The following is a 27,901-nucleotide window of genomic DNA, read 5'->3' as shown; positions in this document are numbered from 1 at the left end:
TTTGACAACGGGCTTTCCTTCCAGACTGTTCTTCCAGCCTGGCACAACGCGTGGGTCCTCAGAGACACAGACGGGGCCGTAGAGAGGCGGAGCCGGCACCTCTGGCCACGAGGTCGGGCGGCTGCTTGATGGTGAAAGGCCACGTAAAGGAGACCCCGACACGGTCGAAGGCCAGAAGGATCTTTGGTTTACATGGACTGACTGAAGCGTTTATGCTCCTCAGGCCTGAAAAAGTTAAGTGCTGAGGGGGGGCGGGCGGGGGGGCCAAAGCAGGACGAGAAGGCTGGACTTATTCTATGGCACACAAAAGATTTTTAATAAGCTCGGAGAAAGGGCCGCCACCCCCACCCCTCAGGTCTTTCTCTCCCTGTCTTATTCCAAAGCTCCTGTGTTAGCCAGAGAGACAGCTCGGAAAAACTGCCCCGGGAGGTGGGCAGCAGGCTGTGGGAGAGCTATTCTGCTAGGCGCCCCCCCCCCCCTCCGGCAGGCAGGTGACTTCCACGAGGTCAAGAACAGCTCCCCTGGTGAGTGATGGCGCAGGGCAGGGGGGACTGACCTGGTGCTCAGAAGAAGTGCGGTGGGGGTCATGGTAGGGAACCCCCCATGCCGTCTCTGCTCCTAGTTCCTTGCAGGCTTTCTCTGAGAATCCACGATCTTAAAACAGTTAATGATTAGCCTTCAGGTGCCTGGAAGCTGGTGGGGAAGGCTCGAGGGACTTATCTTACCAGGGGCACTTGGAGTCGGTTTATAGGGGCCTTCTGGAGGACCCACAGAGTTTCGCAAAATGAGTAGCCATCCATAGGTTACTCCACTCTTCTCTCTCTACTTTTTCTTTCTCTACTCCACTTCTCTCCCCTTTGCGCTCATCTGGGGCTGGGTCTGGGGGCGGCTGGGACAGTCTAGCCCACCCACAACATAGGCCTACCATCTTGGGACGTCAGGGAGAGCTCTTGCCTAGCCTGTCTTTTTGGGATCAGTCTGGTAGATGGTGTCAAAGGCAGGGAGTGGGTCAGCACAGAGCCAGGAGGCCCAAAGCGACCATCCAACAGCAGGATTTACACAGACACTGACCTCCACTTCGCCTCTCTTTTGCCTCACACACCTGCCACACTGACTCAGTGTCCCAGGAGCCTCAAAGAGGATGGCTGGGATGCGGGCATGGGTTTTCCTGCCCCGGGAAAGGAATAGGCTCTGTTGCCAATGGCTGTGTTGGCATCTGACTTTTACATCAGTCTCTTCAGCATGGCGATGGTGAGTCAGGCCCGGCCACCCCTCCTCTGCTCCAGGTGCACTGACCAAATCCTGTTTCTGAGTCAGCTCTGGAATGTGGTGGTCTGCTGGGTGCTCGGCCCTGTCCCTTGTTCTGAGAGGTCATTCCCCTCTGGAATTTCAAGAGCCTTATTTGCCCTTCTTCCGGGGCAGTTCCGCCTCCTGCCTTGGTTTTTGACTGATGTACGAGACAGGTAGAGCTGTGAGTGGGGAAAAGAAGGACGAGAAAGAGAGAAGGGACGATGGAGGAGGCCTAGCCCTCATTTCACACTCATCCTGGTCTGACAGCTGCCCTTTCCGATTTGGGAGTCTTGGCCCTTTGGGGGATGGAGTGATGGGGGAAGTGAGAAGTCAAAAGCTCTCATCAAGTCCCTGAATTGTAGCCTGTTTCTGGAATAATACAAAATCGATCCTTTAAACCAAAGGAAACAAGCAAAAACCTATGAACCATGACACCTTGCTTATCCAGAAGTTACTGGCCTTAGCGACCTCAACTATTGGGAACCATCCAAAAGAGCTGAAATAGCTGAAGAATTCCCTGTGCTGAAGTTCATTGACTGTTCACCACAGACATGTTGGGATCTCTTTTCATCAGCGTCTCTTGACTCTTACTTCACAAACTATTTTAACACATCAGATGACTCTGAAGTTCCCTCCAACTCCTCCTTCATTTTGGTTTTTGTTTTGCTGGCAATGGATGAGTGAACACGGGTGCTGTTGACCAGGGTCAGGAATACAAGAGGAGGAGGAGCAGATAGGAGGGAAAGATGATGTGGCTGGGATACTGACAGCCACAGGAAGGTGTTATTACGCACATCTGAGCAAAAGAAGAGACAGGAAGAAAGCAGAAACAAGACATCAAGGAGGAGAGCAAGGGTGGAGCCATCTAGTGATGGGGCACATGGACGCAGAAGGTGGCCTCATCTGTGAGCGTGGCAGGATTGTCCATATACCCAGTGAGTGAGCCACCAAGACCACTTCAACTGTGTCTGTGCCATCAAAGGAAAAAGGCAACGTGTAATGCCATTTGCTTTTTTAATTTATTATTTTTTAATTGAAATATAGTTGATTTACAATGTTGTATTAGTTTCAGATGTACATCACAGTCATTCAGTTACGTATATATGTGCTTTTTCAGATTCTTTTCCCTTATATGTTCTTTCAAAATATTGACTAGAGTTTCTTGTGCTATAGAGTAGGTCCTTGTTGGTTATCTATTTTATATATAGCCGTGTGTATCTGATAATCCTAATTCATCCTTCCCCCTGGACATGGTTTATTTAAAAATACATGCACTTTTGTTTTGAAGTTTTAGTGTTTCCAGAGGGGGAGCTTTACTTTGCCTGCAGATTCATTTCTTGAAAAACAGCTCATTGTTCCCTGATGATGGTTAAGCGAGGGGGTTAGTGTTTTCCCTACACGTTATTTCTGAAAGATGAAAAAATTTCTGCTGGCTGCCCAAGAAAATTCACTTTATCTCACTTGACATAGGAAGCCTGGCATTCCTTTGAATGCAGAATTTGAGAAGCATGCCCACCAGAGCACCCTTTAGTTTGAAAACAATTGATTTGCAGCACTGTTTCTTGGCTTCCAGGAGGGCTGGAAATACAATAGGAAGGAGGGTGCTTCCCACTCCTTTGTTCCTGACAATGGGGAAGGGGACCCTTCGGTCCAGCAGAGCTCACCACAGAGGCTGGATGGGTGCAGTGGAGGTAGCCCAAGGGCTCCCCCTTGGTTATAGGAGCCCTGTCGGCCTGAGGCTGAGCTTAGGCCTCCATTGGTGTGCCTCTTTCTCCTCCTGGGGAGATGGAAGCCACTTGAGGAATAAAATTTCCAAGCTTGGAGTGATCAACGCCACATCCCCCCCACCTCATCTCTTTTCTGGAGTCTCTGAGCAGAGCCAGAGGATTGCTGATCAGGGTCCTTGAGGGTCCTGAGTCTGCACCCCGTTTTCTGCCTCCACTCTGGCCACTGTAGCAAGCCCACTCATGTCTGGTCACCCCTCATCACTCTAGGGATTGTTTGTGGGATGTGCAGACACGTGTGCTGAAGAACCACTGCTTTCAAGGAAGGGAGCTCATTTACTGAGCATCTAGTGCCCAGCAAGCGCTTGATGGAGCTTCCCAGGTGGCCCAGATGGTGAAGAATCTGCCTCCAAAGCAGGAAACCCGGGTTCGATCCCTGGGTCAGGAAGATCCCCTGGAGGAGGAAATGACAACACACTCCAGTATTCTTGCCTGGAGAATTCCATGGACAGAGGAGCCTGGCGGGCTATAGTCCATGGGGTCACAGAGTTCGACACAACTAAAGCGATTTAGCACGCACGCAAGAGGCTTTAAAAAGTACTGATGTCTGCATGCCAGCCCCCAGAATTCAGACTCAGTTGGCCTGGAGCATGGCCTGGGCATGGGGGTTTTTGAAAGCTCTCTAGGGACTCTAGTGTGAGACCCCGAGTCAGGACCACTGACCTCCAGGGTCTGACCTGGAACAGAACTCCATTCAAACTCAGGGCCTCATGTGCTGTGTGCCTTTAAGTAGACAGTGGGAGTGGAGTCTCAGTTTCCCTATCTGCTGAGTGGATGGTGGTGATACCCATGTCCCAGTGAGTTCGTGGGGGCCAAGAGAGCAGGGTCCATGAAGCTTAGAACACAGAGCAGGTGCTAAAGCATGATTGCTGGCCTTCCTGCGCCAGAAAACATTGAACCGAAAGATATAAAATCACTTCCCCATGCTCCAGGTCTGGTGGCTGCCTATTTTCTTTTCAGCCTTCTTAGCCCAACTCCATCACTTGCACGTGGTTGAGGCTCATTAAATATTTGCAGGTCGACAGAGAAGGAGCAAGGAGAACCCTGCCGAGTTCAACAGACCCCAGGAGTTTGGTTTTCCCTTTAAACCTTTTGGAGGAAAGATGGAGCAAAAACTCCAGATGCGGGTTTTTTTTTTTTTTTTAATGCCCTGATTGAGCCGTGTGAACACAGCCGAGGGTTGGTGACTCCCACTGCCCTCCCGCCCCGACCCCGGGCCATCCCGGGACAACTCGCAGTGACAGGACACGCCAAGCGAGCGCTCTGACTTCTGCCTCCCTCCACCTCCCCCCATCCCCGTCCTTTTATGAGAAACACAGAGAGCCAGCGACTGGCTCATTGGGAAGGAGAACGCTCTTTCCTCAGCCCTGGGGACTTGTTCAGCTGTTCGGCATTTAGCAAGCCTTGCACCCCTTCCCTTCCAGCTCAAACTCGGCGGCATTTCAGAGCAAGCTTCAACCGCCGTGGACCACAACCTTCAGGACGGGAGCAAGGGTTTCTGTAGCTCAGCCCAGCTCGTTTTTGGTGACCACGTTCCTGTCTGGAGAAGGAGAGTGAGCTCAAAGGGCCCGAGCTGGCAGTCGCGCCAGGGGGCTCTCTGGATCCGGTTGGGGGGTTGCTGTGCCTGGGCTGAGATGTTCCGGTGGCGGTAATGAGTACCGTGCAGTCGTCTGTAATTATGCAGTCTCTAAGCCCCCGGGGCTGGGGTGGTGTATTTGCCTGTGCTGTTTGGGGGTTGATCCTGCTGTCAGCGCTTAGCAAGAATTAACAGTGACGCTCTATGCACCACAGTCATAACACTAAATCTGATCTGCATGTCTATGATTCATTAAAAAAAAAAAGACCCACCGTCGCTGAAACCCCTCCAAGCCCATCATTGAAAGAAATTATGCTCAGTGGAAAGAGCGATTTGACGTCAAGGAGGACCTACGTGCCTTTTCATGAGCGGCTGGAATTAGAAGGCTGCGCTCCGGCAAGTGTAAACGGGATCCATACTTGGAAACCTCTGTGTAGCCAGCAACCTGCTTTCCAGGTGTGGGTTGCTCACTTTCCGGATTGTCTGAGGCAGGGTATTTTTAAGATCCTTGGCAGGCCACTGCCGGCACGCTTATCACGCCCTGCTGGGCCACACCAAGCTCCTTCCAGGCAGTGTAGAGGAGGTTCTGGGAAGGCCAGCCTTTTTTTTTTTTCCCCCTTTCCTTTTTCTTTTTTTTCCTTTCATTTTAGAAGAAGCCCAAACATAAGTGGGAAGACAGTCTGCTTCAACAACAACCTCCCCAGCATTCCCAAGTCCAGAAGAAATTAATTGTGAATGATGGGCTGTTGGGGGTGTTCTGTGGTACCCACTTGCTTCACTGTTTGGTAATTGGGAATTTCTTCGTTTTTCTTTTTCATGAGGTCGCAACCCACGAGGCTAGCCTTTCCTTTTGAGGTTTTTGTTGTTCTGTCCTGAGGGAGAGGCTAGCGTCCAAGAAGCAGGACCCCTGGGTTCAAGCCTTCCATGGACTCTTGGACATGTTGTGGTCCTGTATCCACAAAGCCGGGTCATAAGAAATCCCACCTCACCCTGATGCTTAGAGTCAAATAGGGACAAGGAGAGAAAACAAGCAATGGGGGTTTTGATCTCTTAGCCGATACAGGAACTTCGTAGATGAATTGTTTGTGTTCCAGTTACTACTGCTGTGTAACAGACAACCCCAAACTTAGTGACATAACAAGCATTGTATTATGCTCACAGATCTGAGGGTCAGAATTCAGACAGGGCTCAACTGGGTGGTTCTTTTGCTCCTTGTAGCATCTATTGAGGCTGCCTAGTGATGGGTCTAGATGCTTCTCTCCCATGTCTGTTGCCTGGAGTATCTGCATCTGCCCCCCAGCAGGGCAGTTTTGGGGTGATTGACTTCCTATATGGCTACTGGCTTCCTCCATGGTAACAGTCGCAAGAGACTTAGGTGGGGAGGTACATGGTTTTTTCTGATCCAGCCTGGACAGTCACACAATGTTACATGTTCCACACTCTAGCCACTGGAGGAGTCACAAGCCCACTCCAATTCAATGGGAGGGAACACAGACCCCACAATTCTTGGTGCGAGGAGTATCAGAGAATTTGGGGGCTATGTTTTAAAACAGCTTCAGTTTCTGATCTTATACGACTCTCCATTTAGTGCCTTCCATTTTATGGCGTTGTCACCTCCAATATTTCTTTTGACTTTTGCAACAACCTTCTGACTGGGGTAATGTTATTGTACCCACTATGCTGATAAGGAAACCAAGACTCTGAGAGATGACCTGATTTGTCTGCTTGTCTACAGCAAATAAACCATGAGATGAACCTTGGACTCACCTTCCTGGATAACAGATTTCAAAGATGTATGTCGTGCAGATAAGAAGTACAGAAAGTGGCTGTTCTTCAGAAGCCACGATTGCCTGTCGCTTCCAAAATAAACTGTTTTCCCGTATCTGGTGAGTTGTTTGGGAGACCCGACACAAGACTAAACTGAACCCATTCTTTATGGAGAATCTCTTGAGCGGCTTCCTCTGGTTTTCCCCGTCTCACCTTTGAGTCCCAAACCAGTGGACCAACAATAAAATGCTAATTCATCTAATACAAACGTGGAGAATTGGAGAAACCGAGCTCATCCAGATTGGCAGCTCACAGGGTAAATATTTGATCAGTGAGTAAAAATTCAAATTTGCACTATTTGCTGAAGGTGAAAAGTATATTAGGGAACGAATGTAATGGGGGTTAAGTAGGCCTGTAGGAAGCCTCTTGCAGGATCCCACCCCCAGAAGCCCACAGCTTCTTGCTGACTCGAGTTACAAGTGAGAGCCGGCCGGGCATCTCCAAGCGAGACTTCCCTCCTGGCAGGGGCCTGGGGCCATGGGGTGAACCCGGCAAAGTGGGCAGACTGGTAGAGCTAGGCTTAACTGGTTCCATCTCTGTGCACATGTATGCTGGGTGTGCCATGCCCTCCCCCCGGTGGCTCCCCCAGCTCATCAGAGATTAGGGCTCCTGGCCTTCCTTTCCCACCACCACGGAAGCCGGCAGCTGCCTCTGCCTTCACTTAGCCCCCCAGCAGTGCTCATTTTGTGTTATAACTTGTGTCATCCTGGGTGGGCTTCAGGGGCTGCGAGGTTAGGACAGAAGTCAGGAAGAGAAACCAGGCCTGAATGTTTAGCTCCGTTCCTATGCATCCCCAGACTTGTCCCCCGCTCTGCAGGATCCTCCCCATGAGTCCAGAGAGAGAAAATGTGCTTCTGAACAGCCTAGGCAAATCAGGGACCAGGCATGTATCTGGAGAATGTGCCAGTGATTCAATTAATGAGGCTCCAAAGTGGAGCTGGTGCTCTGGATTCTGTGGACGTGAAGCTATGGGGCTGAGTAACAGCTGGTTGCTGGCAAGCCACGGACAGAAGGGGGGTGAGCTGGAGGCTGCAGAGGACCACGTCTGCCGCAGCTGATGGCTCAAGCGGTGGACGTTTTGTGGCCCGGCTTGGTTTGTCCTAGTTAATAAGCGAGGCTGAGTTCATCTGAGGCTTATCCTGGGCCGGCCAGTGCCCTGGCGGGCGGCACAATGAAGCTTAATGACCAGCACTGCAGGACCGAGGCTGAGCCCCAAACAAGCCATGAGCGTTAGGCCCCCTGCAAGTCGACAGCTGTGATGGCTGCTGGTTACCAGGACACAGGGCCTGAGTGGAGGAGGAAATCATGATGGAGAAATAAGACCAGAATTCTCCTCCGTGGGCCTGGGAGAATGGAGCAAATCGAAAACACTGGGCTGGGCTAGGGTCAGACCGGGTTCCAGACACACAGCCAGCGGCCTGAAGAACAGGGAGGGGGCAACCAGGCCCAGAGGAGAAGAGGGATTTAAGCCAGGAGCTTAGAAATTAAGGGAGGGGGAGGATGTGACAGACATGGAGGAGCAGAGCCCCCTTCTAGGAAGGATTTGCTGCCCATTCAGGCTCGGCCTCAGCAGCTGAGAACACCTCACCCAGAGGCCCCTCTCCTGGGAGACCCCCATCTGGTGGCTGAACTGGTGTGGGGTGGGGCTATTATAAAGTGTTAGTTACTCAGTTGTGTCCAACTCTTTGAGACCCCCCTGGACTGTAGCCTGCCAGGCTCCTCTGTCCATGGAATTTTCCAGGCAAAAATACTGGAGTGGGTTGCCATTTTCTTCTCCAGGGTTTCTTCCCTACCCAGGGATTGAACCCAGGTCTCCTGCATTGCAGGCAGATTTTTTTTTTAACCCTCTAAGCCACCATGAAAGCCTTTATAAAGACCTGGCCATTTTGGCTCCAGGCAGAACACTGTCCTGGACACGCCTCATGCCCCAGCTCTCTCCTCCAGGTTGGCTGAGTCTGTCAGGCTTGCATTTCAACTCGACTCCCCGCTCTGTCCAGTCCTGCTCCCCTCTACCCGCTTCCTTTCAGAGGGATTGATTCCTTCCAAACACGCCTCCACCCCCAAACTCCATCTCGGCATCTGCTTCCGGGGACCCCAGCCTGTGACAGAGGTTCACCTACACCTTGGATCATGGATTCCATCCTAGGGACCAGTAGGACTCCAGATGGCATTTTATTCTGGGGGTTTTGTCCCGTTTCCTTTAAACGGTTTCCAAAGTTTCCTCCACTGACTGGGTTTTATCTCCACTTGCTTTCAGAGATTATCTCAAACATGATCGACTCCTCCTTCGTTAGGGAAACCCCCACTGGTCCTCAGCATGAATGTTTTTTCACTCCCTCTCACCCTGCCCTCTGCCCTTCCTCCTCAGACACCCTGCCCCCAACCCGAGTCAAGCCCCTGCTCCCATAAAGGACTCCTCTGCCCGCTCCTGTCTGCTCTCTTCTTGGGCTGGTTCCTGATGGTTGTGGCTCTCTGCCAGGGTCAGTCATAAGGTGTCCCTCGGCACACAAAACCCCATCCCCTGCCAGACACCGGGCCTTTATTGTTGGCGTGGGGACAAGCCAAATCACTTGGCAAGGTCCACACTGGCCCTTAGTCACCGTCTCATCACTGTGGCCATCGGTGCTGCCTCTGTCTCCCCTCCTGGGCTCTCAGTCCTGGCGGTGTTTGCTGCCCGCTTCCCCTGGCACAGACAGGGCCAGCCTGGGAACCCCAGATGTCACCTCTTGAGGGCCCCTGGGAGGCCCGGCTCATCAGCCGGCAACTTCTCTGACCTTCTTGGCAGCCAACACCAGAAGCCTAATTAGTGGCTCAGGATCTCCTCCCTCACCCCCCTTCGCTTCCCCCCTTTCCCGGCTCCTTTCCTCCACCAGGAGAGGGGTGGGGCTCACCTTTCCCTCCAGTCGAAGGTCACTGAGACCAGGGAATTTTTTAGACATTGCACTGCAAGGGTGTGAGAGGAGATATTTCCAGACTGCGCCCCCAGCTCCCATCCCCAGTCACAGCCAGCCGGATTGAATTCGCCATCGATTTATTGTCCACTGTTTGGTGGCGGTGGGTGACATTGGCTCGCAGCAAGTAGTCCCCGTTGTTAGAGAACTTAGGGATGGGAGGGCATTGCCAAAGTGTGGAGTGACCTGTTTCAAGGCTCGCTAGTCACCCAGGGGCACGAGAGAGTCAAACTGAGGGCCAGGGGACAGGGCCCAGACCTCTGGGGGATCCCGGGGGATCTCCCTCACCCAGACCTGAGACAGACTCCTGAATGCTTCTCTATGCTTCATTTACACAAACAATCAAAAAGCCAACCCAGCCCAAATGAAATGCCCACATTTTATGGCTTGCAGTGTTTTAGTTCTAATTTGGCTTCATTTGGAAAAGAGGTTTTACTAAGTGGCATAAATTGAGCCTAACAAATTTTAAAACTAAAACAGCAGCACCCTAAATGTTTAAAACTGTAATTGGAGAGAGATAAAAAGTGAGTTGTCGGGGAGGGGTGGTGAGAGAGGCAGAAGAAGGGGGAGGGGAAGAAATTCAATTTCCGTTCTACTTGGCAGGAGGTTAATTTCCTGCTCCCCCTCCCCCTGGGCCCCAGCCCTGTCCCCTCCCCCACTTAGAGAATGCACCCAGAAGGTTCCAGAAGTGATGCCAGTGCCCTGCGGGAGGTCTTGTATGCAGTGGGTGCTTAGGAAAGACTGGGTGGACTCACTCTTTTTTCTGATGTGTCAGTGGACAGTGGGACAATGGGGACTCCTTTCGGGGGACCTCTTTGCCCCGACAGAAGGGGGTCTGCAAGTTCCTTTCCAGGGTGGGATGGGGGCGGGGTGGGGGTGGAGTGGGAGGTATGGGCCATTAAACAACCAGCATATCTCTTTGGGGGATTTTCCTTTAGAGAACCAGCCCTCCTCCCAGGCAGGGTGCCATACACATAAATAAGCACGGGTGAGTGTGGGAAGTGTCCCGGGGTGGGGGGTGCAGTGGGAACCTGAGAGGTCCTCAGGGCCTGGCCACAGCCTCCCTACCTCCCACAGACTGTGGGTAGATAGATGCCCTGGCGATGCCAGTCTATATTGATCACCCTCTCCTGGGAGCTGTTCAGCACCTAGAGTCTTAGTCTCATGATTAAGCATATACTTATACAATGCTTCAGCCTGGAGGCAGCAAAATGGGGTTGAGGGAAAAGGCCATTTGGCAGCAAACCCCTCCTCTCATGGCTGGGCTCTGCCTTTTGTGGTCAAAGTGACCTTGGCCAAGCCCCCAAGTTCTCCCACTATAAAATGAGAAGTGATAGCAACTAGGAAACTTTTAAAATCAAAACTATGCCATACAAGATGAAAAGGCTCTATTCTTTTCTTAAGCTGATATGAAGATTCCTTGTCTTAAGACACTCTTGATACCAAGAATAAGAACACTCCTTAAATTAGTACAAGGAGGTTTAGTAATAGGATTCAAAAGGCTCTTACAGAACCCAGCTAGAAAGAAACTGTTGGGGGGACAAGGGGGCAGGAGCTGAGTCTGGAAGAGCTGGAAGTGAGGGGGCAGTCTGTCTGTTTCTCCCTCAGGCTGTGGCCTGTGTCTGCTCCTCCCTGCCGGTGTCTGAGTGACTGCTGTGTTCTGTCTGCACCCTGGCTCTTCCTCAGTTCATTTGTCTGCTTGTATGTGGCTCTGTAGGGCTGCACCAAATGGTAGCGCCACCTCTGCAAAGTGATCTGATACTTTCAGGGCCCACCATTCTCTGATTTTATGTCTCTGAGTTCAAAGTCTCAAAAGAGAATTGAATTGGTTCTGCCCTTAATCAGGCATATTGCTATGATCAATCAGCTGTGGCCAGGGAAGTTGAGCCATGAGGAATGTATATGGTCCCTTTGCCCACTCCTAAGGCAGGGACTATGGGTAAATATATGTGGGGATTTAACCATAGCCATCTCTAGAACATTCTTTATGTACCATGTCAATTTTTTTCTGAGTATGCTGGGATGCTTAACCTAGAAGCCTGAACCAAAAAAAGTGCTCAAGACATAGTTGCTGATTGAGGAAAAGTTACCTTCTGCTAGAGCTCTGCTTTCTGTTTACTCCCTTTGCCTACTATTAAGCTGCTCATATGGAGTGTATGGTTTCATGGAATGGGATCATAGGCAAAGGGCTATCTTATTAATATATAAAGAGTTCCTAGAAATCAATAAGAAAAATAGTGATCTGATAGGAAAAATGGGTCACAAACATGAACACACAGTTTACTGAAAAGGAGGTCAAAATGGTTTTTAAACATATGAAGTGTTCATGCTTATGATAAGAAAATGCAAACAAAACTACACAGAGGTATTCTTTTTCATCTACCAGATTGAGAAAAAACTGATAACATACTGTTTACAAACAAGTGCTCTTATGATTTGTTGTGGGAGTATAAACTAGTCCAATCTTTATGCAGAGACATTGGCAATATCTATCAAAATTTCAAATTTGCCATATCCTTTGATCTGGTGATTCCACTTCTGGGAATTTATCTTACTTGCCTCTATATTGTAGGATGTATCTGTTAGTCATTGCTGCATAACAAACCACACTACATTTTAGTATCTTAAAAGCACAACTCAATTATTTCTCACTACTTGGTTGTTGGGGGTGTTCCTGCTGATTTAAGGTAGACTCAGCTCATCTTGGCTAAGTTCACTTCTGTATCTGTGGTCAGCTGGCAGATTGGCTAGGAGCTGGCTTGTCTAGGACAGTCTCAGCTGGGCCACTGGGCCCTGCTCCCCATGCTCTAATACTCTAGCACGCTAGCTTGAACTTGTTCTCGGCTGGCCTGGGCATGTTTCATGGCAATTTCAGAGAAATGAAAGAAGAAATTAATTAAAACCTCAAGTATGTTTTAAAGTTTCTGCTTATATCAAGTCTGCTAAACAAGTTACATGGTAAAGTCCAGATTTAAGGGGTCAAGGGAAGGCACTGTGCCTTTTTAGTGACAGAAGCAGCAAAGTCAAGGGTCAAAGGGCAGGGACACAGGAAGAGCTAAAGGCTTGGGATCATCAATGCAACGACATATGTGTTCAATCCTCCACGCGTGTGCAATGACGTTTGTGAATGGTCACTCACTGCAGCATTGCTTGTGATAGAATCAACCAAAATGGCCATCAGTAGAAGACAGACTAAATAAACTATGGCATCCATGAGCTGGCATCATTTGCAGCTGAACAAAGGATGAAGAATCCCCTTGTGTATGAATGGAAAAATGCTAAGGGTAGCTGAAGTGAAAAAAGCCATGCGGGGGATGGTGTGGATAGTATGCTACCTTTTATGTAAATAGAGGAGAGAAATAAGAATATATGTATTTGTGTTTGCTTGTATTTGAATAAATTACCTCTGGAAAGAGAAATAAGAAATGAATAGTGTGGGGAGCAAAGAAAGGGAAAGTCACAGGCTTGCTTGGCTTTTAGAAGTCTTTGTAGATCTTAAAAAAAAAAGAAAAGAAAAAAAAGACGAGCCTGCAATGGGGAGGCTGAGTAATTAGGCCTAATTTAAACCTCCGTACCTAACCTGCTTTGCCCTTTGTGAATCTGTTTTGGGAAACACCCTCTCTCTAAAGGTGAAAGGGCAGGTATTTCCGCTTCTGGGGTGTGCTGTCCCCGAGGACTGACAGAACATTCCCCACCCTCGCTTATGACCAGGCGCTGACATTTCCAAAGGATGCCACAGGCATTTTCCAGACACGCTTGGGGCTGACTTTGAGCTGGGATGTATTCCCTGGCTCTTTGAATGTCAGTGTGCTGGTCTGTGAGAATAGGATCCCATTTCTCTGAACATGTCTGGAGCCATGCGGTAATGGATTTCTGTGTGGTTATGTCGTCCTCCTCATCAGGCTCTGGCAATAACAGCAGATTCACTCCTGAGCCTGTGGTCGAGGTCAGCCAGACGCCTGCAGGGGCATAACTCAACCTGCACCAGGACCGAAGCTACTTAGAAACGGCGCTCAAGCTGTGTGTGTGTGTGTGTGTGTGTGTGTGTGTGTGTGTGTGTGTGTGTGTGAATCGCTCAGCCGTGTCTAACTCTTTGCGACCTCATGGACTGCAGCCTGCCAGGCTCCTCTGTCCATGGAATTCTCCAGGCAAGAATACTGGAGTGGGTTGCTGTTCCCCTCAGTAGCCCCTTTCAAACTCCTAAAGCTCAGAATTAGACTGAATCACAGTGCACGTGCCCCTTTCTCCCCTGCTGCCCGCCTGCAGGGCACAAGAAGGGATGCAGGAGCTGCCAGATTGGGCAGCCTTTGGAGAGATGAGATGACCAGTCTGTGCCTGCACCTGTTCTGCAACCATGAGCAGCTGCCACACTCGCTGCCACCTCACGCACGCCGAACACCTACCGTGACCCAAGCACCGTGCTTGGTCCTCTGATTCCATAGAGAAGAAGATGGGGACAGAAGCTTGCCCACTAGCAGAAGGCCAACTAAACAGATGCTTACAGTAAAGTCTGACATCAACTTAATAGTTACATCTTGTTTGTTGCAAGGGACAAAACTCAATTCAAACTAGCTTCAAGGAAAATGGAGTTCAAGTTCCGCCATTATTTCCAGGGAAACGGACATCTCAGAGAACTCAAGGCCGTGATGTGTCTGGGCTCAGGACACTAGGAACCCAGGAACCTCTTCTCTCCATCTCCCTGCTGCTGTTTAGTGGTTCTCTTCTCTCTCACAAAGACTAATTTTCTTCATGTGACAGAGAATATAATGTTTGATGCTTTGGCGTATTATCTCCCGGAAGTTTTAGCCACCCAGTCGGATTTATTCACCTTTCTCCATTCCAGGTCCAAGATTTCTGGGGAAGGTTTTCGCTGGCTTTGCTTGGTCAGGTGCCCAGCTCTAAACCAATCACTTCCGTGAAGGGGCAGGGCTATGAACGATTAATTTGATTCTGTCCGTGGAAACCGAGTGAATGGGAAGGGGGCCACTTGTGGAAAAGGGGCAGATCATGCATGAAGTATCCATTCCAGAGTGGTAGGGGCATTGGCCCAGGCTGGGGGTCGGGGGGGGGCAGGTGTTCAAAGACAGGGTTGTTTAGATGGAGAGCTGAAATAGGGCAAGCTGAGAGAGCAGGCTGCAGGGGAGACAGCTGTTGGAGGCAGAAGGAAGAGCCTGTGTGAGACCCAGAGGTGATGCATTCAGTGAGGCTGCGAGGTGGTGGGTGGTGAGAGACAAGCCTGGATGAGAGCAAGGGGCTGGGGCAGCAGAGCCCCTGCAAGCACGAATAAGACTGGGTGTTAGCTTGAGGGTCACAGAGAGCCCCTCCGGGGCCAACCTCCTGGAGGAAGGATCAGAGGGGCCAAGACAGGAAGAGATGGGCTGTTAGGAGCTGTTTTAGTAGTCCACGCAGGACGTGACTATGAGAGAGAGAAGATTCTAGAGGCACTGAGGGGTTAGAGCCAAGGATACCTGGTGGATCGGATGTGGGGGTGAAAGAGAGAATGGGGTGCAAGTTGCTTCCATGGTTTGGGGCTTGGGCAGTTGGAGAGACGGCAGTGGTATTCACTGAGAAAGACCGCTCTGTGTCTTAGGGTGGGTACCCCAGAAGCAACCCCCGAGCCAGGGCGGTATGTGAAAGTGATTTGTTAGAACCTGCTTTTGGGGAAAACAAACTGGGGAGTGGGGAACTGGGATGGGGAGGGGAGGGGGCCAGGCCAGAGTATGCTGCCATGCAGAGTCCCATGGAGGGCACTTGGACTCAGTCTCATGGAGAACTGGGAGACGGGGTAGGTCACACCTGAAAGTTGGCCCTGGTCTGGGATGAGGGGCCAGAATTTTACTACCTCTTCCTTCAATGAGTGGTTCAGGGCTGAATTCACTTCAAGCGAGTCCGGCAGCCTGAGGAGGGTCCTCTGGCTGTGGGACACTGGCGCTGGCTTCTGGGCATGCATAGAAATGTGAAAGGGAATTGAGGGATACACGTGGGACATGGGTGACTTACAATTTGGTCTCTAATTGTCCCTTGCTGGTAGTTACCCCAACCATCATGCTCTCAATTTCATCTCTTCTTTCTGTTGATTTCCATGTGCTAGGTTTCAATGATCCTGTGTTCTTCTCTGAAGTTGCTCCTATCTTCTGTTACCTCCTTCCAGAGAGTCCTTGTCCTGATTTTAATTTCTTTTTTTATCTTTTCACCCCAGCATGGGGGATTTTTAGTTCTCCGACCAGGGATAGAACCTGTGCGCGCTGCATTGGCAGCACCTGGGATCTTAACCACTGGACCGCCAGGAAAGTCCCTCCTCGCGCTTATTTTAAATGCTTGGGCCTTCGGTGCCAGTCATGCATGTCCGCCGCTGCTGGCCCTGACGCCCGGTTCCAGGGCTTTCTTTCATGCTGGGCGTTCTCCTCGGGGACCTTGTTGCTTTGCTCTGCGAGGTCACGTGCCATGGGGTAGGGCTGAAAGCCAGGCACCACAGAACCAGTGTCGGTTACCCGAGTTTATAGCCATGTCACCAGGTATATCTTCCAGATGGTGGTTTTCCTTGCAACCCTCCAATGTTCACAGCAAAGGAGGGGGCAGCCTTGCTGGATTCTAGCCTATCGGTCCTGGGGGCTACTGGTCCACCCAGTGCCTTTTTTCATCAGTTCCTCACCCAGTGGGCTTGTGTCATCTGATTGTACCCCCACGACCCTGGCATTGGCAACATGAGCTGGTGCCACCAATTTCTGCCATGGGTTATGGGCAGGAAATGCCAGTCCCAAAGTCTTGGGCAGATGAGATGATGCAAAAACCTAAGTTCAAAAGCTTCTTCTTTACCTGTTTCTTCATTTCTGTGCTGGCCACCCCCCATCTTGACAGATACCACTTCAAGGCTCTCCTGGAGTTTCTCACTAGGTCTTGGCTGCTTTCTGGAATACAGGGTACCTTCTCATTTCATGGGCATTTCCAGGCTTGGGAGAGGGAACAAGTGGCTTAGATAAGCCTGTCTCTTGTCTGGCTGGCCTTGACCTCACCCTTGTCCCAGAACCTGGTGTCTGCCAGGCATCCTGCTCAGGTCTAACTCCCACTGAATCCAGCCCAGCCTCATTGTGGCTTTTGGTGGCTTCATAGACCAGGCTTTGACCTCCTGTCCTCTCTCTGGGCATTTGATCCCCACCTGTCTCTGATGAGTGACTTCACCTCTCCTCCCGTTGTGGATAGCTGACAGTATCCCTCCCCAGCCTGCGATTCGCACATCTGCCTACATGTCTGCCAGGGGCTGCTGTCATAAGACGGTGATGCCTGAGGGGAGGGGACAGGCTGCCGGACTCAGTTGGGGAGGAGAAGGGTGAGTTGATACAGCTGGGTGAGATTTGAAGGTGGGCACCGACCACCATTCTTGGAGGTCTTCTGTGCTCTGGAGTGGAATCTGGGGATCACAGGGGAGTAGCTGAAGTTGGCCAGGGTGGCAGATGAGGACACTCAGGAGCTGAGGACAGGGGCTATTTACTATACGCTACAGAAGCCTTTCAATATTTTAACAACCTGTCCAGCTGTCGTAGCTGTGCATTGCAGCTGAATGTCAGCCCAGGTTGTAGGTGGCAGTGAGCAGCTGGGCTGTCACACTGACGTGCAGAGCAGATGGAGTGGTTCTCAACTGCGACAGGAGAAATTTAGGCTAGTCATTGGAAAACCACTATCACTACCTTTTACCAAGGTGGGCTGGTGACTGTTCTCTCTGAAACTTTCGGGGTTCTGAGAGGTAGGTTTTCAACATGGACTAGATGTGGCTTTATCCGGCTGGCCTGGCATCAGGGGATCAGCCAGCACAGATGACTTGCCTCTCATTTGCAGGCAAAGATCCCCAAATGAAATGCAGGAATGATTAATCAGAAACCTTTTTCGAGCATTTGCTACGTGCCAGGCACAGTGCTATGTCATGAGGTTATAAAAATGAATAAATCACCCTCCTTGTTCCCCTGGAGTTCATAAGGGGGTCATGGGAGGGATGACACTGCCCAAGAGATGACCACAGAACCAAGCAGTCGGTGGGATGAACTGGATGAATCATAAGGGGAAATGACGCAGAAACTCTATGGAGCGAGGGGCTGGCGTGACTGAGGAGCAGCCTTCATTTCAGAGCAGGGGTGGGATCAGACTCTAAAAGCTTTTCCTTTGCCTCTAGAAATAGCAAGGTGGTGAGACTGGGTTCTGATTTTCACCTCCAGATAGCAGGACACATTTTGTCCTTGAAAGCACTCAAATCGGCTCTCTTCGCCAATGTGAAGTCACCGCTCGTTAGCAATGCACAACTGAAATCAGAATCTGTCCTCTTGCCAGCCAGCCAGCCAGCCAGCGCCGAGGCCCAGGGCCTCACAAGCTGCGCTGAAGGGCTGTTCGGGCACCTTCCTTCTAAGATTTCTCCAGCCTGAGGAGGAGGCAAAGGACAGTGTGGACATTATTGCTCCTTCCTACAAAGTGGTACTTAGGAAACAGGGGCAGCCCTCTGTGAGACTGCTACCCCCAGAGAGAGGGATGGTCTCCCTGGGTGAATCTCGGAGGCCACCCCGGTGGGTATCCAGGCCATTTGTCTCCTCTCTGAGGAGTGTGTCTGGGAGGATGGGCTTTGGCTTGAGTCCAGAGCTGGAATGACTCCTCTGTACCATGAAATTTTCACAGATCTAGGATCCTCAAGCTCAGTGCTCTGCCCTCAGAATGGGACTTTTAGTCCTGTGGTCCAAGATGGTAGCCATGACACTCATGTGTTAAGGCAACAGGAGAGAGGAAGTGACTAAAAAGAAGGGGATGAAAAGGCCCTGCTGTCTTTTCAGGAAGATTCCTGGGAACTTATAGATCATGCACCACTTGGCCATGGGACATTGGCCAGAACTTAGTCAAGTGACCACACCTAGCTGGGAAATGGAGTCTTTCTCCTAGGGAACCAGGAGAGAGAGGAGATGTTGAGGGACAGGTTCAGAGACTGTGAAAAATGGCTCGGATTTCCCTGGTTCTCCAGTGGCTAAGACTCAGAACTCCCAGTGCAGGGGGCCTGGGTTCAACTCCTGGTCAGGGAACTAGATCCCACATGCTGCAACTGTTACCTGGCTCAGCCAAGATAAATAAATATTTTAAAAAAATGGCTCAATGCCATTCAAATATTGGGATTCTTCAGTGAAAATGCTCTATAAATATCTGTTAAGATAAGAAAGGAGCTGTAGGTTAAATAGAGCCTTACTTTAAATTTTATGTGTTTGTTTGTGCTCAGTCGGGTCTGACTCTTGGCGACCCTATGGACTGTAGCCCACTAGTCTCCACTCTCCATGGGATTTTCCAGGCAAGAATACTAGAGTGGCTTGCCATTTTCTCCTCCAGGGATCTTCCTGACTCAGGGATCAAACCGGTGTCTCTTGTCTCCTACATTGGCAGGCAGATTCTTTATCACCATGCCAGCTGGGAAGCCCCACTTTAAATTTTAGCTATTGATGTTTTTTTCCTCTCTCTAGCTATGGCTGATCTTTTCAACTCTGTGAATGCAAAGCATTTAAACAAATATTTCTCCTCTTTTTCTTTCCACGGACTTCTTTTTTAAACAAAAGTACTGCTACTTTCATCCTAAAACATTTCTGATGATATAGATCCTTTTATGGTTCTTCCTTCCACTGGAAGCTCCTTACGAGGTAGGTCTACACCCTCTGGGCACCCACTTTCAGATGCCTAGGCCCTCTTAATCCCTTGCCACCAACTTGCTCCTTCACCAGGTCATAGTCATTTTATTCTAATAAAATCTAATGACAATTGTTCCTATCTTCTGTGTCCTAAAGTGTCCTTAAGGCTTCTTAATGAAACTCTTTTCCCCTTTGGTTTCTAGGATCCTAGATTTCATAGTTCACTTTCTATATTCTGACTATAACTTCTATGTTTTGCATAGTGGAAGCCTCTTCCTTGTCTTGCCCATAATTCTAGATACTTTATCCCCCCTAAGCTTTAATTTTAGTCCTTTTATGATTCACTAGCACCACTATCATTCCCACCATCTCTACCACCATCTGTCTCCATTACCACCACTAACAACTACCACCATCATCATCATCACCACCACCATCACCATTTCCACCATTTGCACTGCCAATTTACAAACATAATCACTAATCTTTCAATCCTCACAGTAGCTGCATAAGGTAAGTAATATTATTATCCACATTTTGCAGGTAAGAACACTGAGGTTCTGAGGAGTTAATGTATTTTGTCCAAGATAAAAAAGCTTGTAAGTGTTAGAGGTGGAATTTGGATCCTGGTTTGTCTGATGTCAAAGTCTGGGCTCCCAATACACCATACTTCATCTTTCCTTAAGTTATCACAGGATTCACTCCTTATCTCTTCTTGTGACAACAGTGGCTACCAAGCCCTCATCACTATAGATGTTGATAATACAACAACCTCCTAACAGACCTCCTTGAACATAGGCATACAGGCCCCATGCTATCTCCATTGGCCCCCTGAATACCCCTCTCTCCAGCATTAGACTCATCCAGTGATACTTAAATCAGCCTTTCTCATTTCCCTGCCCTGCTCACACACTTACAGTGGCTCCCTGATACCTCATGGGTCATGTTCTGCCTTTCAAAAGCCTTCTTCAGCTGAGCCCACACTCTCCAACTGCCCACTACTTTCCAGTATTCTGGAGCCAGGTGTGGTGGATGTTATTAGTGTTCACCAGTAGCCTCTCTCCAGCATGGGGGAGATGATTTTTACAGTCCCTTTGCAGTTAGGTAGAGTCAATTCCAAGTTCTGTTCAATGAAATATTAATACATATGGATGTGATGTATGATACATTACATTGAGGCAATAGGAAGACCCTGTAGTACTCTCCAACTTCTTCCTAGTCTTGCTGGGTGAGTAGTGGGAATGTTCCCGAGGGTGGAGCCTCCATTAGCCTAAGTCCCCGAGTGATTTGTATGGAAAAGAACACCTTTCCCCTTTCATCCATTGCCTTGCAGTGAACCTTGCAAGGGCATGAAGTCCATTGGTTGAGCCACTGAGATCTGGGAGTTGTTTGTTATGATAGCACAAGCCAAACGTGTTGGTCAGGATAAGTGGAGTTATGCTGTAGCAACAATTCCAAATCTCATTGGCTTACAAGACAACAACAAAGCTTTACTTCTTGCTCATGCTACATGTTTTGTGTAGGTCAGCAGGAGAAGAGGCTCTTCCTGTCATAGTCACTCAGGTATCCAGGAGGATGGAGAGTCTATCTTAGTTTGTGCTCTGTGATCACCTCCAAGGGGGGAGAAACGTGGTGAATAGTGCCCTGGCTCTTTAAACTTTCACTCTAAGTTTCACAAGTAAGTTCCACTAACATTTCATTGGCCAAATCAAGCAAATGGCCACATCGAACTTCAAAGGAGGGCAAGACTATCATTCTACCATATGCCAGGGAAGGAGAGAGTTGGAAATATCTGGTGAATAGTAGATTGCCATCTTGACTAATATTCTAGATAAGCTAGTCCCTCCATGCTCTCCTCCATCCTGCTTCTAGGACTTATTTCGTGCTAATTTCTCACCTTTTAACCACAGCTCCACGCCTATCATTCCTATAAAGATTTTCTTAATATTCCCAGCACAGTTCCTTCCTGCTTCCTGAAAGTTGGTCAAAATTCAATTGGTTATTTATTAGTTCATGTATAAATAATAAGACTGTTCTTCCTTTTCACAAACATACCCCCAAATCCATTTGCATATACATATATTTATATATATACACACGAATCTACCTTATCTCCTTCTTTAAAACTATCCCTTGCATGATGGTTCATTCCAATGACAGGTTCACTGCTCCAAGAGGTCTGTGAACCTAACTGCCTATGGAGTTTGCGGTACATCTGTGTCCTTATCTGTCAACAGGGTATAATAATGGTGCCTCTTTTATACAGATGTGTGAGAACTAAAAGACTTAGTGCATATAAAGTGCTTACAACAGCAGCTGGCATGCAATAAGCACTCAATAAACTCCAGCTATTATTATTACTCCCATAAACATCTCTGCTGATAGCAATCTTTACCTTGTGAAGGTGGATTGGATTTCTTGCTGATGGTTCGAAAGTCATCAAGATCTGTAGCAGGTGCTGTAGGTGCCGGTGTGCCCTCTGCTCACCCCAGAGGCCCCTGCTGACTGTTCTTGAACCTGCAGATGGTGTCCTGCCTGTCACTGCCAAAAGGTGTTGTCTGGCTTTGGAAGGAATGAAGGCCCTTCCAAGTGGCTTATGGGTGGGATAATGGCTCTGCAAGCGTTGGGGAATGAATACCCTTGGAGCAACTATTAACCAGTGAGGCAGAGGAGGTAATGCATCAATATCTCTGTTTCATCACCGCACCATGGGACAAGTCTACAGTCTCCCGGAGGGTCCCACCACAGGGCAAATCTGCTTATTAACGCACACTTTTAAAAGAATTGATTGCATTGGGTCTTAATGATGGCACATGGGATCTTCATTGCATCGTTCGGAACCTGGGGAAGGACTCTGTAGTCATGGCACATGGGCTCCAGAGCGTGGGGTTTAGTTGCTCTGAGGCTTGTGGCATCTTAGTTCCCTGACTAGGGATCAAACCTGCTATGCAAGTCCTCTGCATTGCAAGGCGGACTCTTTACCACTGGACCACCAGGGAAGTCTCTAACAAACCCTTTTTGCCTTTCCCCTCTTTCTTATCTCACTTTCTCCACCCTCTCCATTGTATTTCCTGGGATCACTTCCCAAAGAGATTACCTGTATGCGTGGCGAATAATACTTTTGGGGAGGGGGCCAATACGAGGCTAAGCTTAATGCAATGTAACCAAGTTTTTCATGTGGTCTGGCGACTACCTCTGGCAGTGATTCTAAAAGTGGAGTTTCTCAAGGTTGTGAGAGATGACTGCATGATCAAAGTAAACCTGTGGCCTCGTCAGGTGTCAGTGGTGAGGGAGACACCTTTGGGTGTCTGTGAGCTGGGGTACCCTATAGGGCACTTGTTAGTTCTCTGGCTCTCTCACGCTGCCCTGTTAGCGACTTTTCCTGAGAAGGCTCTGCTTTGCTTTGCTCAGGGATGGCAGGACACAGTTCCCTGCTCAGGTGGGGGCTTTTGTGAGTTCTGGGGAGCCCAGTGCAGAGTTGTTCCATGAACACCTTGTTTGACTAAGGTTCTCCCCCTGTGATGGGCCGTGGACATCAGCTTTTCCAGGGTCTGTGACAGCTTCCTCCTCATGTCCTGAAAACCTGCAGGATGATGGGCATCAGGAAATATTTAGGACAGTTAGGCTGCTGTTCACACTTCGCAACCAAGAGGAAAGATAGGAACCGACTGGTGCATGCGTGCAGTGGTGTCAGAAAGAAACTTCCAATCAGGGATAGAGTAGCCAGAAAAAGAAAAAAAGAAAAAGGATAAAAGAGCGTACTTCCCCTGAACAGTAAGGAGATGGGTGCCCTTCCATCTCCCCCTCCCATCAGAGCTGGTCTCTGGGAAGACAGACCTCTTCCTGCATTGTTTTCTGAACACCATGATCTTTTAAGGTTGATCTAGGATTGTGTCTGTTTAGAAAACACATAGGCCCAGAGAAGGGAGCTTTTGTAGTTACAGAAGAAAAAGGAACTCCCAGGGAGGTTTCCCAGATTTCGGAAATGAAAATGGTGATTGTAATATCTGCCTTCCTTGTCCTGAGGATTAAATGAGGTAATGTATGCAAGACTCAGAGCAGGCACTCAAAATGTGAGTGTTGTTATTCTAATAGATGAAGTTCTCTAGAATACGTTGGTTAACTTTCTCTGATGCCATTCTGAATGCTTTTGTTTTCGCCTGAGAGGAGCCTGAGTCTAATCTTGCCTGCCCAGAGAGCCGCCTTGAGTTAAGCGCAGTCCAGTGAGTTGCAGCCATTTCTCTGGGATCCGTTGCACGTGGCGGATGGCTCTACATGTGCCTGGCATGAAGTAACAAGCCACGAGGGGAACATCATCCCCAGCACACTCCCATGGGGCTCTGAGGCCGGCGGATTGCAAACAGAATGAACGGAACCCCAGACTACCAAGTTCCTATCGTGGGGGGAGGAAAGCAGCCGAGAATGTATTAATAGATGCTCCAGTGGGGATTTGGTGGTGGGGTCCCTAAGCTGATCAGTCAATGTGCAAAGACTTCTGGACCTAGAACCTCACTCCAGGAAGGCTCTATTTTGGGGTCGGGAAAGCGATCCAAACCCTTTTTCCCTAGCTGCATGTGAACTTCGGGGAGCAAAAATTATGCTTCTGCAGGAGCCAGCAGAAGAGCCAAACTCTCCAAATCGCCCAGGCAGCTGTCTCAAATGTACATGTTATTAGGCTGATTGAAATAATCAGAAAACAGCTCCAGAATGCTGGCTTGGAGAAAGGCAGGCACTTTCTGCTTGGCAGAGAGTGATGTCAGCCTCCTCAGCGGGGGGAAATCGAATGTTGTCTTTCTTCTTTTCCCTTCTAGAAATACTTCCCTGCATTGTTTGATTTCCCATCCATTTGGTGAGATGGGCTCTTGGCATATCTCGCCTGCTGTGCCAGGTGGCCCCCGGGCATCCCAGGTCACCAGGTGAGGGGAGAGATGCAGAACGACCCCCTCAGAAACATGTCGGCTTTGGATTGCAAGCAAGTTCTTTGTGCCCAGAGTCTGTGTTTTTCTCCATTTCTCTCTCTTGGCCTCTCCTTTACCCAGGTTGTCATTAAGCGAGCAAGAAAAGGCCAAAACCCCTGCAAATCTGACCTCATGAGGTAGAGCCGAGTGTCCCCATCAGAGGAGAGAGATGGAGCAGAAGCAGAGGACGGGAGACAAATGATCCCTGTCTCCCTGTGATGAAATCGAGTTAGCGCTGGCCACATTAATGCCCACTTAGAGTGCGGAAGGGACCGCGACCGGGTTAGGGCCGGGCTGGGAGGGTGGGGGGATGCCCCCCCCCCCACTGTGGCCTCATAGCTCTTAGCATCCCTTAGTCTCCTTTGCAACGTGGGCCCAGTGGTCCCCTTTCAATGCGCTGTCTGGCCCCAATTTGCACACTTGCAGGTGGGGGAGCAGGTCTGAGCGTGGGCGAAGTGCTAGCTTTGCATCCCGTCCTTCCTCAGATGGGTAGCCTCCTCCCTGGGGCTCCTGTGTGCCTCCCGCTTGTCAGATTTCCAGAATTGGGGAGAAATATGGGAGGGGGGATGGGTAAGGGCCATGGGTGGGATGGGGGTGGTGGGGAGTGGGGCTTGGGGTACCCAGCTGCCAGCATTAGCCTCAGAACAGCTCCTGGAGAGGTGGGGGTCTGCCAGGGACGGGGGAGTGGAGGGGGCCCTTCTGTGTGGTATTTGCACATCGGTGGGGAGCGTGCTGCTTCCAGGCTCAGAGCAATAACAAGGCACATTTGCTACTGCAGGTTCATTAACGAGGCCGGCGGGAACGAGGATTGGCTTGTCCACTGTGTTAACTGGACTGGAGGAAAAAAGGAAAAGTCAGAAAACAGAGAGCAGCATTCGGGTTTGTGTTCAACTTTCACGACTCCTCTGGACTCCTGCCGACCTCTGCCTTGGCTGCCACTGGGGGTGTGGGGTGCAGGGGGAGGAGAGGGGTTGGCGGGGGTTAACGGGCCTGTTGCTCATTCTCTGCATCCCCCTGTCCTCTATTTTTTTTCTTTTGAATAGATGCATGTGTGGCTAAGTCACTTTAGTTGTGTCCGACTCTTTGTGACCCCAGGGACCCTTGCCTGCCAGGCTCCTCTGTTCATGGGATTCTCCAGGCCAGAATGCTGGAGCGGGTTGCCATTTCCTACACCATTTGAATTAATGCTGGGCACCATTTTTGTTGCTCTTGGGTCACAGTTGGACATTTTTTCCCCATGTGTTGACTACAGGACATTCTTTTTCTGCAGTACAGACAACTTTCCCAGGGTTCTGCTGGCCCTGCCGTGGGGCATGAGGTGTCTGCCTCTCCTGACCACTCAAGAGAAGGAAACACTTGAGAATCCTTGAGTGTGGAAAGTCAGGAAACTGGGAGCCCCTGGGGTGCACCATCAGAGAAGGCAATGGCACCCCACTCCAGTCCTCTTGCCTGGGAAATCCCATGGACGGAGGAGCCTGGTAGGCTGCAGTCCATGTGGTTGTGAAGAGTTGGACACGACTGAGCGACTTCACTTTTCACTTTTCACTTTAATGCATTGGAGAAGGAAATGGCAACCCACTCTAGTATTCTTGCCTGGAGAATCCCAGGGACAGGGGAGCCTGGTGGGCTGCCATCTATGGGGTCGCACAGAGTCGGACACGACTGAAGCGACTTAGCAGCAGAGATGCACCATCTTGCTCCCCTTCCTGCTCTTTCTCAAGGCTTTTGCCTGCCTTAGTTGGGTCCCCTGCTGTGGGTGGCCATCCTACACCGGGGGTGCAGACAGAGATGCCTCTGGGTCTGTGGGATACGTGGTGGGCCCCAGGAGCCCTTGGATTGTTGTGGTCCCAGCGGCCCTTGCCCTGGGGCCTGTTGTCTTCCTTCCTACCCTCCAAGGCGGTGTGACTTTGCAGCCAGCACTCCTATTTGCTGGGCAAACACACAGTGAAAATAGTCCAGTGCCGGAGGCTTGCAGCCTGGTAGCCGCCCCCCATCCCCACCCTGGACTGGCAGGCAAGCGCATCGTAGGGAGTTGGGCGTTATTTGGGGCCCGCGGGCTTCTCCCTCTGTACCAGAGGTAAGGGTCAGGCCAGCCGGGGAACTGGAGGTCATTCCACACCGTGACCTGTCCGGAGATCAGCAGTCCTGGCGAGACGTTGCTTGGGGAAACTAGATGATATTATCGACCAAATTGGGGTTTGGGGATTATCTATGGATTTCATTTATCTGTGTTTTCCCGGTCTCTCTTGTTGTAGGTAATTAAGAGCTGATTGCTGGTAATTAAGAGTTGTTGAGAGAGCCAGCAGGATCCAAAAAGGAGACTCACACGTTTTTTGTCTGAAAGACTCCTGCTATCTTGCCCCTCCCCCTCTGCCTGCCCCTACCTGGTGGCTGAGCCCCCGTGGGGGCATGGACCCCCAGAAAGCAAGTCCCAGCTTGTCAAGCGGATTCTACCTTCTGACTTCATTCCCTGCGGTGGTTTCCAAGCCTTGAGAAAAGACATGTAGGGGGGTGAAGTTCTAAAGTCCTGACCCTCAGGTGTGCTTTTCCCTATCTCTCCCAAACTGCAGGCTTAGCTGGGCTCTTGAGCCCCTGTTTCTGCTGGTGGCAGGCAGCTTGAACTTGGCAAGTCCAGGCACAACTCACTTGGGTTGAGATTGTGGTCACTTCGGGGCCGAGTCGCTCTTGCCCTTTCTGCCCTGGTCTGAGTTGCAGGTTTGGGTTGCGGAGGGCGGGAGGGAGTTCTTTGTGGTCCACGTGCTGTCCTGCTTCCTGCTCCCCCTCCCTCCCCTGTGCTCGCTCTCCTTGGACGAATTGTGTTTGTCCTTCCTAGGCTAGAGCACAGAGCCCGATGTCCTTGGCAGCCTTGGGTCCAGGGGCCTGGCATGCTGTTTCCTTACTTGCCCCGGGGTGGCGGTGGTGGTGGGGGGCTTCAGTTAACCCTTAGGGGTACTGGGGGTGCGTGGGTGCTCTTGGCTCTTCCCCCCCTGTGCTGGAGTATGCAGGGCCTGCGCCAACCTCAGGACCATGGCCAAGGCCTCTCATTTACTCACAGCCCCCTTACCTCTGCATGCGTGTGTGCTCACTCAGTCCTGTCTGACCCTTTGTGACCCCGTGGACTGTAGCCCACCAGGCTCCTCTGTCCATAGGATTCTCTAGGGTGTGCAGTTGTCCCGATGGGCTGCTGTGGAGCAAGCCCCGGGCCCCTCTCTCCTCTCCACGCTGGTCAACCTCTCTGGGCTTTCTGTGCCTCTCCTGTCTCTGTACCGTAAGAGCTTCAGGCCTGTCCCAGGCTTCAGTTGACCTGGAGACCTTTCTACCAGTTAACCATCCTCTCAAACTGGTGGAACCTTTATTCCCTTTCCCTGAGGCAGGAAAGCTGCTCTCATGCCTCCCTGTTCTCCATGTTATTGTATAGAATGAACATTAAATCCCAGGCATCTAAGAAGGTAGGTTTGCAGAATTCCAGAACATTTGTTTTCGTCCCGAGCCCTGGGTGCTTGCATCGGGAATTCATGGCTCTCGAGAGCAGCTGATCTGCTACAGATTTACGGAAGTCTTCCTGAGACCCCAGAAGCTTTTCCTTCCCAGCAGATTGAGCCTTTCCGACATGGCCCACACTTTGCATGGGTCATCTAGTGTAATCCTCACAACTCCTCTGTGAGGATTGACAGTTTGCATATGAGGAAACTGAGACCGAGGGGTTAAAGAAGTTGCTGGGATTTTTTTTTTTTTTTTTTTTGGTCTCTGGTGCCTGGAGTCACTTCCCCGCAGCCTGACCTCCATTTCCACTGTGGCTGCAGCCGACAGCTCCATGAGGGCTTCCACTCAACTCACCCTGACAGCCTCTCACCCAAAGTGCGAACTTTGC

The 27,901-nt window shown here is 50.2% G+C and overlaps 1 long non-coding RNA gene across 2 annotated transcripts; it reads left to right on the top strand.

Moving 5' to 3' along the window:
* The first annotated feature begins 251 nt into the window (after positions 1 to 251).
* On the top strand, positions 252 to 27,478 carry LOC139033105 (uncharacterized). 2 transcript variants are annotated; one of them, XR_011485725.1, is made up of 3 exons: positions 252 to 6,536; positions 24,809 to 24,909; positions 26,286 to 27,478. It is a non-coding gene; the product is annotated as an uncharacterized lncRNA (long non-coding RNA). The 2 variants fall into 2 exon arrangements; XR_011485724.1 differs by having other exon boundaries at positions 252 to 6,733.
* The last annotated feature ends 423 nt before the right edge of the window (positions 27,479 to 27,901 follow it).

The sequence above is a fragment of the Odocoileus virginianus genome, chromosome X (genome assembly GCF_023699985.2).
Source record: "Odocoileus virginianus isolate 20LAN1187 ecotype Illinois chromosome X, Ovbor_1.2, whole genome shotgun sequence".
NCBI classification, from domain to species: domain Eukaryota; kingdom Metazoa; phylum Chordata; class Mammalia; order Artiodactyla; family Cervidae; genus Odocoileus; species Odocoileus virginianus.
This window is presented reverse-complemented; position numbering and strand designations above follow the sequence as displayed.